Consider the following 14,213-nt stretch of genomic DNA (forward strand, 5'->3'; position numbering starts at 1 on the left):
AGGACAGAGGTGATGGATTTTATCTACAATACTTATAATTTAAACATTTAAGTCATTGCTACTAAGGGCTAAAGGAACACAAGGATCTAAAGAGCTGTGACTCTGAGTCAGCCTGGCTACAGTGTTGAAAAGAAACCTGGGATTGTTTTTATTTTCCTCAATAATGATGAGTAATAGTTTGGTCGGGCATGGTGGAGGGCCTTTCTATACATTTTAAGACTTTTGCAATATTTGTTTTAATTTGTTGGATAACCATGGAGCTAATTTTCTTTGTTTCATTATTTTCTTCTTAAAAGGTACAATGGAGTCAAGAACTGATCACAGTGAGCCAGTAGCACTGTCAACAACATAATCAATTTAAGAGTGATTTAAATTAGCAAAAACTTTCTCAGTCACATTGAGTCATGGTAATGAGTTTAATGCAGAAAGAATTATTTCTTTAAATTTAGCTACTGCAACTCTTGCTGAGTGGCATGTAATCGAGTAATAAAAAATCAGAAGTTGTCAAATAATGATCTGACAGAGCGGGATTCTTAGGAAAGACTATTAAATTTTCAATTACGATGCCATACGCCAGGACAAGATCTAGGGTGTGGTTAAAGTGGGTAGGTTTATGTACACACCAACTGAAATCAATTGAGTCCAATAGTGTGAAAAATGCAATACAGAGGCTATCATTATTAATGTCCACATGAATGTTAGAATCGCCTTCAATAATAACTTTGTCTTATTTAAGCACTAGACTTGATATAAACTCTGAGAATTCAGATATAAATGTATGAGTATGGGCCAGGAGCAGGATATAGGCTGTCAAATTTTCCAGGTTGGGTTTGAGAGACTAAGAAAAAGGCTTTCAAATTAATTAGAATTTAGTTAAGCTTTAGGATAAATTACTAAGCTTGATACAAAAAAGGTAGACTCTCCCTCCTAGGCCAGCTCCTATGACCAGGAGGAGTGGATTCATTCAGGGGACCATATTCTTCAGGATACAGCCAGGTCTCAATGAGATAAGAAGAAATGGTCCAATATTAAATCACTGACTAAAGTCTTGAAATCCTTGGAATTATTATTATTGGGGCCTGAGCACCGAACTGTGCAAGGACCCTCTTGAAATCCTTGGAATTATTATCAGGGCACGAGCATTGAACGGTGCGAGTACCCTCTTGGAACCCTTAAAGAAATGTTTTTTTCTCTCTCTCAAATTAATTGCCTTTTTGAGGGCTTTAACATTTTCAAAAAGTCATGAAACTTACAGACTTATCAAGTCTGGTAAAAAAAAATGACATTTTAATGGAATGAATGAAAATGAATATTATGGGTTTTCATTGAAAGGCGTTCCTGCGGTGGGGTGGACATTTTCGATGTTTCAACATGACATCAAAAACTGTTGTAACATCACCCCAGATGGTCAGATCTTTACAAAATTTCACAGATTTGATTTGAGAATTTGAGACCACACCTGAAGACTTTCATTCATTCATTCATTTCTGTAACTGCTTGTCTTCGTAAGGGTCGGGGGGGGGGGGGGGGGGGGGGGGGGGGGGGGCTGGAGCCAATCCCAGCTGTCATCGGGTGAAAGGCGGGGTACACCCTGGACAGGTCGCCAGACTATCGCAGGGCCGACACATATAGACAGACAACCGTACACGCTCACAGTCACACCTAAGGGCAATTTAGAGTCACCAATCAACCTGACCTGCATGTCTTTGGACTGTGGGAGGAAGCCGGAGACCCCGGAGAGAACCCACGCAGACACGGGGAGAACATTCAAACTCCACACAGAAGGGCCCCCCACCCACGGACCCAACCCCACTCTAACCGGGTTTTGAACCAGGGACTCTCTTGCTGTGTGGCAGCAGTGCTAACCACGACACCACCGTGCCGCCCCACCTGAAGCATCTGCAGTGCAATTTTGAATCTTAGTCATAGCACCTTCTATTGGTAGCAGGAAGTTACTTTTTTTACACTTTGATTTTTCCCCTGTAGCAGGTTAACTCAAATAACCTCATATTCAATTAGAATACTGTAAAGATGCAAAGAAATTAAAAGTTTTAATCAAACGCAATTGTCAAAGTTAAGCATTAATCGCCATAAAACTGGAAGCACTTTGTGAGGGGCAAAGCAAAAACTCACCAAATGTGGCACACACATCAGAAGTCCTAAAATGTGATATCTGATGTAATTCTTTTTGCACTGATGTGCCAAAATGGCTCTGTAGCGCCTCCTACAGATTTCAACGAAGCAGCCCCTATGGCACATTTCACCTAGAGCTACAAAACTTGGGAGGCATTTGTAACAGCCCAAGACCTACAAAAAAGCCTTTTAGACCCATACCCTAAACCCAACAGGAAGTCAGCCATTTTGAATTGAATGTGCAATTTTGGTGTATTTTTGGCCATTTTCAGGGGTCACAATTTTCTGATCTTCTCCTACAGATTTCATCCGATTGACTTCAAAATCTAAACATCCTCTCAGAAGGCCCTGGACATCAGAGGTTATTACATTTGTGAGTTTTTGTCACACCGTGAGGCCGTTACTCAGCCAGACATTTCTCTCGCCAATAATGTCTCGCCAATAACCAGGAAGTAGTCCAATCTGCACCAAACTTCACATGTGATGACAGTCTTGCCCTGAACACATCTACATGACAACCGTTACCATTATTTATAGCGCCCCCTACTGGCAACATAAAATGTCATGGAAATTACATGCTTTCTTCTTTGATGGACTGCTCTTACAGATTTTATCCGATTGACTTCAAAACTGGTGAAAAAACCTTTAAGACCTAAATGATGCCTCCCTCTGATGTATAGGTTTATCATGAACACTGTTGCCATGGAGACCCAGTGGTTGCCGCCAAAGAGGAAGTTGTAACTTCACTTTGCATTGACTGATTGGCCCCAGATTTCACAGTTGTGGTCAGGCTGCAACCATTATCACATCAACAAGTCATTGAACTATGATACTCACTGAGCCACCAACTAACAACAGGAAGTATGCCTCGTACCCCAACTATCTTTAGATTTTCATGAAATCTTCATGTTTTGGTCTACAAATGATGTAGACCAAGATGACGTAGATTTTGTGTGTCCAAAGGAAGTAATTCACCATGTGAAATATCTCACTCAAGGGTCCAAACTCTCTGTATACTTTTTCAGACTTTCACTGAAATGGATGATTGCATCACTCAGAGTCCTGCCAGTAGCCTCGACTTGCGTTGGGGTGCGAGGGCCTGTTCATCGCTGCTTGCAGCTTTAATTATTATTATTATTATTATTTAATTATTATTTTACAGGTCTCAGGCTTGGAACAATAAAAATGGCTCAGGAGTGCCCCCTACGGAGGAGCCCCCAAAGGCCGTTTCACCTACAACTGCAAAAATTGGTAGGCACATGCAACACCCCAAGACCTATGAAAAAGTCTCTTGGAGACACACAGTAAACCCAGCAGGGCAGTCAGCCAATTTGAATTGAAGGTGCAATTTTGGTGCATTTTTGGCCTTTTAGAGGGGTCATAACTTTTTTCGAAGTAGCCCTACAGATTTCATCTGATTGACTTCAAAATTTAAGTATCCTGTCAGAAGGCCTGGGACATCAAAAGTTATTAGATTCATGAGTTTTCATCACACCATTTGGGAGTTAATGGGCCAAACATCTGCATGTGTTCATGTGTCATGTGTTCTTCTTTGATGTATATTTCCTACAGATTTCACCCAATAGACTTCAAATGTGGTTTCTAAGACCTTAAGGCCTGTAACACAACTGATTTAAAAAATAAAGTTTTCGTCACACTATGTGGGCGTGGCTTGGTTTCCAACTTTGGTGATTTGCCATGACACAAGAAGTTGTTGTAACTCAGCCAAACATCAACCAATCTGCCCAAAACCTCTGAAGCTTGATAAGAGAACTTCGCCGCCAAAAAGGAAGTTGTTGTAACTTCACTTTGCATCAACCGATAGGTCCCAAATTTTACAGCTGCGATCAACGTGCAGCCCTGAAGACATCAACATGTCAATGAAGTATAATAATCACAGCGCCACCAAGTGGCAAAAGGAAGTAAGCCTCTTAAGACAACTATTCTTTGATTTACATGACATTTACATGGTTTAATCTACAAATGATGTTGATCCTTGATCTGCATTCTTGATATGCATTGCGTGGTCTCCAGCGCCATCTAGTGGCCACAATAAGTATTACCCCATATGTAATATCTAACTGAATAATCGTAACTCTCTGCCTGCTTGTTCTGACTTTCACTGAAATGAAAGATCATGTGGCATCAAAAGCTTTTCAGTTCCTGAGTTTTCATCATAGCATGTGGCCGTGGCTAGGTTGTCAACTTTGATGTTTCTCCATGAAACAAGAAGTTGTAGTAACTCAGCCAGACATTGTCCAGTCTTCCCCAAATTTCTCATGCTTGATAAGAGTACAGAGTTGAACACATCTGCATGGCTCACTTGATTTATTGGCATACCACCACCTACTGGAAACAGGAAGTCATATGATTTATATTTTTAGTTGCACCCCCTTACAGGTTGACCACATTCATCTCAAACTTGGCAACAAAAGCTTCTGTAAGACCTACATGATGCCTACTTATGAAGATCATGTTTTCAATGAACAGCGTTGCTGTGGCAATGCAGTATTCACCACCAAACAGAAAGTTTCTGTAACTTCAGTTTGCAATAACTGATTGACCCTAAATTATTATATAGGTGTGAACAGGTTGCAACCCTGAAAACATCAACATGTGATACTCCATCCAACAGGAAGTATGCTGTGTAACAATATCAAAATGCAATTTACATGATTTGGTCTACACGTGATGTAGACCAGGATGACGTGATTGATGAGATTTTGTGTTGTCTCCAGTGCCACCTAGTGGTTTTAGGAAGTACCACACTGTGTGAAATATCTCACTCAATGGTCCAAACTTTCTGCATGCATTTTCTGACTTTCACTACAATTAAAGATCAGGGCAACTGGAGTCACACCAGTTACCCCAAGTTGCGTAGGGGTGCGAGGGTCTCTTCATCACTGCTTGGAGCTTTAATTAGGGCCCGAGCACCGAACAGCCTCTTGAAACTGAAGGAATTATTATTATTATTATTTTCTCATGAAACTTTGCAGACTTATCAGGTCTGGTGAAAAATTTGATATGCTAATGGTCTCGTGTGTGGGTGGGAGGAAATGTATAACTGGCGCCCCCTACTGATTTTCAACAAAGCAGCCCCCCGCAGCACGTTTTACAGAGAGCTGTAAAACTCTGGAAGCCTGTGTAACACCCCAAGACCAACAAAAAGGTCTTTTGGGGCCATACTGTTACTACATACTTAGAACTAGTCCTAGAGCTTTCATCAGATTGACTTCAAATGTTATAGCTACATTCATAAGACCTTTGACAGCAAAAGTTATCAAATTCATGAGTTTCCATCACACCATGGATGAGGTATCTAATTTGCATGTTCTGCTATGAACCAGGAAGTTAACAGGAAGTGGTACGTAATTGTGCTGTGAATGGTCCAATCTGCCCCAAACTTCACGTTTTATAGGAGTCCTGCCCCGTACACATCTATATGACAATTTAAAGACAATGACAACACCACGTATTGGCACAGGAAAGGTAAAGTTTTACACTAAGATGTCCAGCTCCTAGCAGGTTGACTCAATTGATCTGACGTTAATGATGCTTGAAAATGAATATTGTGAGTTTTCGTTGAAAGATGTAACCGCAGCCGGCTAACAATTTCGATGTTTCGACATGACATCAAAAGCTATTGTAACTTCGCCTCAGATGGTCAGATCTTTACAAAATTTCACAAATTTAATCAGAGTCCATTTCTGAAAACATCTGCAGTGCAATTTTGAATTATAGTCCTAGCCACCTAAAAGTCTTACTCTTTCATTTTTCCATCTGTAGCAGGTTAACTAAATTGACCTCATATTCAATTAAAATACTGTAATGACCTTCATGATGCACAGAAATTAAACTTTTGAGTTTTCATCAAACTCTGTTGCCAAAGTTACGCATTATTCGCCATAAAACTGGAAGCACTTTTTGAGGGGCAAGGCATACACCAAACTCACAAAACGTGACACACACATCAGAAGTCCTGAAGTGTGATATTTGATATGCTTTTCTTTGCTTTGATGTGTCTACATGGCTCTGAGTGCCACCTAGAGAATTTCAACGAAGCAGCCCCAGCAGTCCGTTTAACCTAGAGCTACAAAACTTGGGAAATGTGTAAAAGCCCATGACCTACAAAACAAATTCTTGGAGCCATGCCCTAAACCTAACAGGAAGTCCAACAATTTTAATTTTATTTAAATTTTTGGGAAAATTTTTGCAATTTCAGCTAGAGCCCGACTGATTTTTCAATATACCTATATTATCACCTGATATAAGCCTTTTACAGAAAAAATGGATCAAGTCAGTCTCAGCTCATATTTTTTTCCCATAGAAAACCTGATTGGAAAACTATGTTCACAGACTATATAGTGCAGGAAATGATGCTGGGGTGGTTTTGAAATAGTTGTATTCTATAGTTTGTCCAGCAGATAGAGCTCTTATTCCATTGTTTACCCTACTGTCATCACTGTAAAAGCAGCAGATTAGAGAAAATACAGCCCTCCCACAATCACACAGTCTAACTGCTTCCCACCTCTGGCAGCTGCAGCTTTGACTCTACATCTCTCACACAGACACACACACGTTTCCCCTTTTCCAGAGAGACGTGGCTGCATCAGTCAGTGTCCAGCAAGTAGCCCTGACGTGTGCAGAGGTGCGAGGGCCTGCTTATCGCCTCTTGCAGCTTTAAAGTAAAGACACAGTAAAGACAAAGCTTACAAAGCTGGTCCATTAATTGTGTCAAAAAGTGTTTAATGATGATTCTTGAAAATTAATATTGTGAGTTTTCCTTGAATTGTTACTACATGACATCAAAACCTGTCATAACGGCACACACACACACACACACACACACAAAATTTTGGACACTTTTAAACAGAGCATCTGTAAACACAACCGTGGCACAGAAGCTATAATAACTCTCATCAAATTTTGATGAATAATAATGAACTACAAACAGTTCACAAGCAAAATGATCTAGTTATGTCACCTCATCTGTAATATCTAGTAATCAGTTCTGTCTGATAAATTTTCTGGCATTCCTTACATACTGCAAACACTGCAAATACCACCCATGGAGTACCAAAAACACCACTGTGTCTACCAAAGATTGCATATTGAAAACAAGAGCATATACTTTATCACCCACCGACACACACATAATCAATGACTTTTATCAGAGCAGCAAGACATTCTCTTGGCATTGAAATATCTTTGCAATTGCTACATGAAGTTATTTGTAGGCAAACACCTCGGAATAAATACTGAGGTCCTGACCACATGACCACAATGGTTGGTATGGCCATGAAAGCAGAGTCGTATTTCCAGATGCGACTCTGCTTTCATGGACCCGTTGATGATGAAACTGTTGTGAGCAAACCAGGAGGAGAGCGAGAGAGTCAGGCCCGGTCTGTCCCTCTTGCTCTCCTCCAGGTCTCCTTCACACTGTTTATCAACAGGTGCTGCATCTGCAGCCCCCGCACCAAATAAGTCAGTTAATATGACACATTTGGCAGCCTCCACTTCTCATGATTTCATGCACTGCTTCTCAGCGCTGCTGGGATGTTTTCTCTGCGGTTGTCTCTCCATCTCACTTGGCTCATTAACCAATTTGAGTGTCAGACCAGCAATTAATTGAAAGATTGACAGTCCATAAGTAAATGACAATTCTATAAACCATTGGGATGTGGGCCAGTCAGCCAATGAGGGGCCTGCCAGCCAGTTCTGTGGCAAAACAAAGAAAATAAAAAAATCCACCAGCTGACCAGCCCACATAAGCATCATCAGCCGACTGGGACAGTGCCTGCTTTGCTAGATGGCCAGTCCACCCATGGAAAAAGCTGTACTTGCTACGGTAAGTTAGGAAGGCTAAAATTCAGAGCAAGATCCTGGTTAACTTCTACAGAGAAGCAAAAGAAAGCATACTAAATGAAAAAAATATGAATTTGGTGCACGGCTCAGGACAGGAAGGCTATACAGTGGCGGTGTAACACATTTCCACTGCTTACATGTGTGTTTCTTTACGGCTTGCTTCATGCTCTGTCACCTGTCAATCCCCACCGGTTGCATGTTAAGTGCGGCACAGCGCAGCACTGCTGGATCAGCTGGAGTGGCGAGACTGAGGAGTTCTCACTGTAATTACAGAATCATGCGCAGTATATCAGTAAAAAAGAAAAAGTAATAACTCCATTCACTCCCTGGATGTATTATAGTGAAGTTGATTCACACCCATAATTCCCTATAAGTTGTTCCACGCCATTTCCTTTCTATGGTTGCCTTTATAAAAGGATGTGTGGTGTCATAAGTAATTTTGTGGTTTACACCTCCATAATTAGCTTCTCTTTGTCCGTGTTGCCTGTAATGACCTCCAAAAACCTCTGACCTGATAAATACAGACCTGGATCCGCTTATCGTGATGTTTTGTTGATGTAGTTACATGAAATATGATCAGACGTAAACACTGAGTGTCTTATTTTGAAAATTAACCAGATTTTTTAATGTTGTATCGCTGTCTGTTTTCCTGTCTGCTCTGTGTTAAATTCAGCTGAATTTATGCAGCGTGAATAGGTGTCCGGCAAAAATAGGAGGCTTGTATATCTGATCAGCAAGCCTCCAGACTGCCTGAGCTGAGACGGAGTCGATCCGCAATGCAGTGGAGCCAGTGGAAATTAACACATCGACACATAGAGTGTGCTCCATCTGCCGTGACGGAGCAGAGCCGTACCGCACACAGATCTGGTGAAAATTAGGGGTAAAACTGCCGAGAACATCACTGATTCACATCTACAGATCATCCGTGACATCGGTGAAGTGAGATGGCTGCACAGAGCCCAAAGGACACCAAAAAACAGCACCCTGTTGACCCTGCTGCTAACTGGCAAAAGATACAAAATTATCTGTGGCCATACCACTAGACTACAGCTTCATTCCCCAGGCTGTGAGACTCATCAACTCTTCCTTCAACTCTAAAAGATGTAGCAGCAAATTAAATTAAAATTTGTCCCAGGTCACACTAAACAACATACTCTACCTTGTACTTTGTAGTCTCAGCAGGGATGGCCAGGTTAGCACCAGTGTACAGGTGATGAGGCTGAAGCCTCTGCAACATCGATTTCAAGCTCCGGCTGAGTCTTAGCAGGGCATTACACAGTGATCCCACCGCTCATGGTGTACAATCTTAGGCATCTCTGCACACTTCACAGGCAGGTGGCTGCTAAACACTGCACTCTGCATGGTCTACATTGAGGCACTCGAAGCAGCAGTCATGAAGGTCTTTTCCAGTAATGTGGCCAGAACACAATGGCCACCAACAAGGTTATGGAAGTGAGGACTCTGAGGAAGCTGTTCAGTGAGCAATCACAGCACTGAGGAGAGGAAAATGAGAATGTCTGGTGGTGGGTGAGCCAACTCTTTTATACAGTGGGTTTTGCACTTACTCAGGTAGGCACGTCCAGATTGGCCAACTATGTTTGATCAGTTTTATTGTATGAATGCATGTTTGTGATTGTAAGACTACTATTATCCACAGAGTACAGTTGAGGGCAGACCCTGGATGAGATAGAACTATGCGGGGTACCATACACGAACGCACTGCAGTGTACAGATTATGACTGCAGTCTTCAAACATGGATGATTAAAAAGCAGCAGCTTACAGTGTAAGAAGAGCGGTAAAAGAGGCAAAAGGAGTACAGATAGGAAGTGAAACTGCAATTCCAGAAACGCAATCCCTATAACATGTGGCAAGGTCAAAGAAGTATGTCAGATTACAAACACACATGCCCTCCTTGTCAAGTCTAATCTGTCCGGGAGGTGAGCTAAACAATTTTTATGCTTACTTTGAAGCCATCGGCAGTCAACAAGCAAAAACAGCTGAAGAAAAGATTAATGGATGGTTGGGTGCACCTCTGACACCTGTTTCCTTCTCTGAGCATGATGTCAGGAGGGCTTTCGAGCAAGTGAACACCAAGAAAGCAGCAGGACCAGAGGGTATAGTGGGCCAACTAGTGGTGTTCACAGCAATATTCAACTGCTCAGTGCTTTCAGAAGTCCACCATCATTCCCAGGAAAACAAAACCAACCTGCTTGAATGACTACTGCCCAGTGGCACTCACCTCTGTAGCGATGAAGTGCTTTAAACAACTGGTTAAGGATTACATCTGCTCCTCACTTAATCAGCACACTGGTCCCACTGCCTACTGGCCCAACCAATTTACCCCAATGTCCCAATGGCACACATCCTTCACAACACTCTACCTCACCAGAAAATAGAGGGAGCTGTGTAGCATTGCTATTAAGCATATAACACCATAGTTTTATTGAAGCTCATCACAAAGCTCATCGAGCTGTGATTTAACACCTCACTGTGCATGTAAATCCCTAACTTTCTGAGACAGATCCCAGGAGGTGAGAGTGGACAGACACCGGAGAACCCCAGGGCTGGGTTGTCTTATGTACCATATGCCAAAACATAGTACCTTGTCCACAAATTCACCAGAAGTAGCATTACTTGTATGAAAAAACTATGAAATACCTGGATCAGGAACCCACAAAACTCATGTAACATGACATGTAATAACTCAAAATATAAAGGCCAATATCAGCCAATATGTGTCCCTTGAGTGCATGGGGGTAGGGGAGAGGGGGGTTGCTTACTGCAAGAGTCTCTGTGGTTTCCGAACAATCTGACCTGATCGAGTCATTGGTGGGCCACCAGAATGTGTCCCAGCAGTCACTGTGGAAGCAGTGACAGTCCCATGGTTTTGTTGTGGCTGGACTCGTGAGACCCATTCTGAAGGTTTCCGCTGCAGGGGAACAGAGGGGCAGGCACGGGCAGAAGCTTGTTCAACGTCAGCTGATCCAGTGTGTAGGGGTAGTGAACCAGATAGTGCTGCATAACTAGACAGAGTGTCCATTGGTTGTTGACCTAAGTTGGTTCACAGGTGTTGAAACAGTATCCCAAGTGCATCAATAAGGCTTCAAGTGATCATAGTGTATAACTTCTGATCCAGCTTGAGGATGTCTCAAATCCAATAGGTTGTAGACAAGTCCATTGTCATCTGATGAGACAACTCTGTAAAGCCCAGTCCACTTTGGGTCAAGTTTTCTTCTCTGTGTAGTGGGATCATCCATTCATACCAGATCCTCAGGCCAATAAAGTTTGAACTTCACATCTTTGTAAGATGTAATACTCACGCTTGAGTCTCTGCTCCTCATGGTAAGAGTAAACAGCTTGAAAAACTGTCAAGCCATTTCATCGTTCTGAGCCATAGTTCAGTGGAGACTGTGATACTGTAGGCATAGAGACATCAACATTTGCAGGAACACGAGGGTCCCTTCCATGAGCAAGGAAATACGGTGAGTATCCACTGCTGGAGTGCGGGGTAGAGTAAAAAGAGAGAACCACTGCTGGCAAATAATGGTCCCATTCACCACCCTTCTGATGAATGAGTTTAAATCAACCATCCGATTTCCACAGGGTGGGTATGGTGACATTCTTTTCTTTTTGATGTTCAGTCTCTGACATATCATGTGAATAATTTCTGATTTATACTGTTGTCCTTAATCTGAAAACAGTTCTTCTGGAACTCCATGTTCAGGAATGTATCTTTCACAAAGCAGCTGTGCTACGGTGGCAGCTTTCTGATCTGACATGGGGAAAGCATTTAAATACTTTGTGAAATGGTCTTGTACTACGAGCACAAACTTATGGCCACGTGAGATGAGTGGCAGCTCAGTAATATCTGTGCACACAAACTGGAATGGTCTTTCAGCTTGAAACAACTGCCAGAATGAAATAGCAGTTGGTTCCAAAAAATATTGTTATAGCTTATTATTTTACAGCATGCTCCTTTAAAACTCTCAAAATGGCAGGTAAAGTTCAAAATTAACAGTCATTGCCTTAAAGAGTTAGGCAGATCCACTTGAAAGTTGTAGTACTCAGAGAAACATGTGAACAACTTTACTATGTGTCCCATGCAGACAAGTTCATTAGCAGCTAGTAGCACACATGAACAGCACCCAGATCCCCGGAGAGCAGGAAAAAAAAAAGTTGTTGCATCCACAATGTCCGTCTATATTACTAACTGCCCTTACTTGCTCATATCATGATGAAATGTCCGGTAGTCCATACTGTTTCACTCATGCACAGGCCGAGTTGCAAGCTAAACGTCAGCACAACATTAGCAGAAGTACTCCACACTGATGAGAGAGAGAAAAAAACTCTGGCACCAGTCGCGGTAAATGCAGCTCATTAGCTGGGTAAGGTTAATCCTTTAAACTTAAAAACTCAACAACACTGCTGCCACCAGTGTAAGGCTGCCTTCTCCCAGCCTTAATTTACAAGGTTGAATGACCTGAGGTTGTGAGTAAGATAGAAAGAAAGCATGGGGAATGACTTTTTGTATCCCCATAACTTACTTTTTTGATGTTTGCTCCACCAACAAGGACAATTCCACAGAAAACACAAGCCTCTCCTGCCTCACTCCACGGTCTAAACAATCCTTACCCTTAAAGGGGAGGTGCACCATATAAAGTAGTTCCTTATTTTTAGATTAAACCAAGAGCAACTTAAAACAACATAACGTATGAATTTAGCATAAAAAGAAATTAACTTAGTCTTCTAAATAAATCATAAAATAAAATACGTTTATCTACCAAATAAAATAAAACTTCACAAAAATTAATCTCATCTCACAGTATCAGTGGGTCCTAAATGGAGGGTGAGGGTGGATAGTTTAAAGTACCTTGTTGTCTATACAACTGTGGGCCTTACCTGACCTAATTCAGACCTGATCTAATTCAGTGGTGAGAAGGCCAAGATAGAGACTGTTTTACCTCAGACACCTTTATAAATTCCAGGGTAAAATACAGAGAATTTGCACCATTAGGAGATTCCTAACCGTGCATTCACACTGGATGCAGTGCAAGCGCTTTGTGCACCGTGTTTACTTTCAAAGTCAATGCAAGGGTAAGGTCTAACACGAATTCATGCCGATTGGCGCCATGGATGCGGAGGGTGTACGCAATAGATGCAAAAACGCGTAATTGGCCACTTCGCGCAAGTTGAATTTTTTTTTTCAAGCATTTCATGCTTCAAAAATAAAAAAGCCACAAAATACAAGTGAGGATCGTGATGCAAGTTTTTAAAAAAACATTTTTGGTGTGAAAGCACAGTAACAGGGAATGGTTAGTGGCCTGGTACAGAAACAGCACTGAACAGGGCAGCAAGGACTTGCAAAGAGTAGTTTGCTCAGCTGAACATACTATAGGTGCTGCTGTCTAAAGCACGTTTACAGCAAGTACTACAAAAACAAAGGCAGGAAAATCAGTTATGATCACTGCCTTTTCTCCCTCTTAAGGTAGCAAAGAAGGCACCGGTTATACAAGGCCAGCACTGAGAGGCTCAGGAAGAGCTTCCACCCTCAGACCTCAAGAATTCTGGATAAAGTCCCTGCCTATTTCTAAATTTAACATTGTGTAATTGAAATTGATGAAACTGACAACTGCATTTTCCTGAAATCAGTATGGAGTTTGCATGTTCTCTTCATGTCAGTGTGGGTTTTCTGCGGGTTCTTCGGCTTCCTTCCACATTCCAAAGACATGCAGGTTAGCTTAATTGGTGCCCGTAGGTGTGAATGTGAGTGAGAATGGTTGCCTATTTCTAAATGTCAGCCCTGCGATAGACTGGCAACCTGTCCAGAGTGTACCCTGCCTTTTGCCCACTGACAGCTGGGATAGGCTCCAACCCCTCGGCGACCCTTAAAAGGATAAACGGTTACAGCCATTGAATGAATTAATGATTGTTGTTGCAATGTTTTGGATTCAGGCTTTATGTGTACAGTTTTGTTTAATTGTTGTTGTTTTTTAAAATCAAATATTGTTATGTTTCTGAAGGAATGTGTTTCTGTGCTTATTTCCATATTTGCCATCAAAAATGTAAAATAAGAAATCTTGTAGATGTAGAAAGACCTGGTATAATAATGTACAAAAATACTATCATCAGAAATCAAATTTTTAGAAATTGTATTGAGTATTGATAAAGTGTCGAAGCTGGCATAAGGCCTACTTAACTAGATTAGGCTCAGTCA

The 14,213-nt window shown here is 41.7% G+C and overlaps 1 protein-coding gene across 2 annotated transcripts in view; it reads right to left on the minus strand.

Annotated features, from left to right (window-relative positions):
• Nucleotides 1-14,213, minus strand: part of arhgef1a (Rho guanine nucleotide exchange factor (GEF) 1a) — an 87,210-nt gene that overhangs the window by 32,457 nt on the left and 40,540 nt on the right. The window lies entirely within an intron of this gene.

This window comes from Plectropomus leopardus, chromosome 18 (assembly GCF_008729295.1).
Source record: "Plectropomus leopardus isolate mb chromosome 18, YSFRI_Pleo_2.0, whole genome shotgun sequence".
Classification (NCBI taxonomy): Eukaryota; Metazoa; Chordata; class Actinopteri; order Perciformes; family Serranidae; genus Plectropomus; species Plectropomus leopardus.